The following is a 735-nucleotide window of genomic DNA, read 5'->3' as shown; positions in this document are numbered from 1 at the left end:
CCTCTGTTCCTGGTCAGACACTTCTTGGTATTTTTTTACATCTTTATGAGAGGGTCTGTTGGATCTCTGATCCTTTTGCAGCCTCTGCTGGTGGGGCTCTGATGAAGATAACCTATATAGCTAGATTAATTTCTTTTGAGTTTGTATTATGTCATGTAACAGCTTCTTTGGTATTTTTAGATTCTTAACTTACGTGGTTCTCCCCAATCCTGATGTGTTGAAAGCTCCATATTTCAAGATTCAAGTTGGGCTTTGGTTTTAGCCATATCCATTGCGTGTCCTATGTTCTATGTTTTGTTTCCGTGATATCTTTTAACATGGAATTATGCAGTCAATTAATATGGCTCTTGGAGAGGTTGTTTGGCTGTACTACAAATGTGGCTGCCAAATCCATCTCTAGAACTAGGAGATGTGGTAGGAAGGCATTTTAGAACCTCTGATGAAGCAAACCCAAACGCCACACCCTCACAAACATGGCATTGGGATTCTGATGCTGATAAGGGGACAGAGTTAGTTGGCAGTGATCAATTTCATTGCACCATAATGGGGCAGTAAACGCATCAAAAATCATATCATGGCCACAAGATAAAGCACCACATCATGTCATGGACTTAATGTCAATCATGTCCATGGCCATACTCTTGCACCAGGCCCCCCACAACCAATACCATTGCGCTCTCTCAGCAACTTATAAGACAGCCCCAAATTGGGTCCTGATCATGAATCAGCATTGGC

At 41.9% G+C, this 735-nt stretch overlaps 1 protein-coding gene across 1 annotated transcript in view; it reads left to right on the top strand.

The window, feature by feature from the left end:
• Positions 1–267, top strand: part of LOC127790267 (cell division cycle protein 48 homolog) — a 5,913-nt gene extending 5,646 nt beyond the window's left edge. Inside the window, exon 9 of the mRNA XM_052319647.1 lies at positions 1–267. This exon is cut by the window's left edge and continues 301 nt beyond it. The gene's annotated coding sequence lies outside the window, so the exon portion shown is untranslated.
• The last annotated feature ends 468 nt before the right edge of the window (positions 268–735 follow it).

The sequence above is a fragment of the Diospyros lotus genome, chromosome 14 (assembly GCF_014633365.1).
Source record: "Diospyros lotus cultivar Yz01 chromosome 14, ASM1463336v1, whole genome shotgun sequence".
Lineage (NCBI taxonomy): Eukaryota > Viridiplantae > Streptophyta > Magnoliopsida > Ericales > Ebenaceae > Diospyros > Diospyros lotus.
The sequence above is the reverse complement of the archived record's forward strand: the minus strand, read 5'-3'. Positions and strand labels throughout refer to the sequence as shown.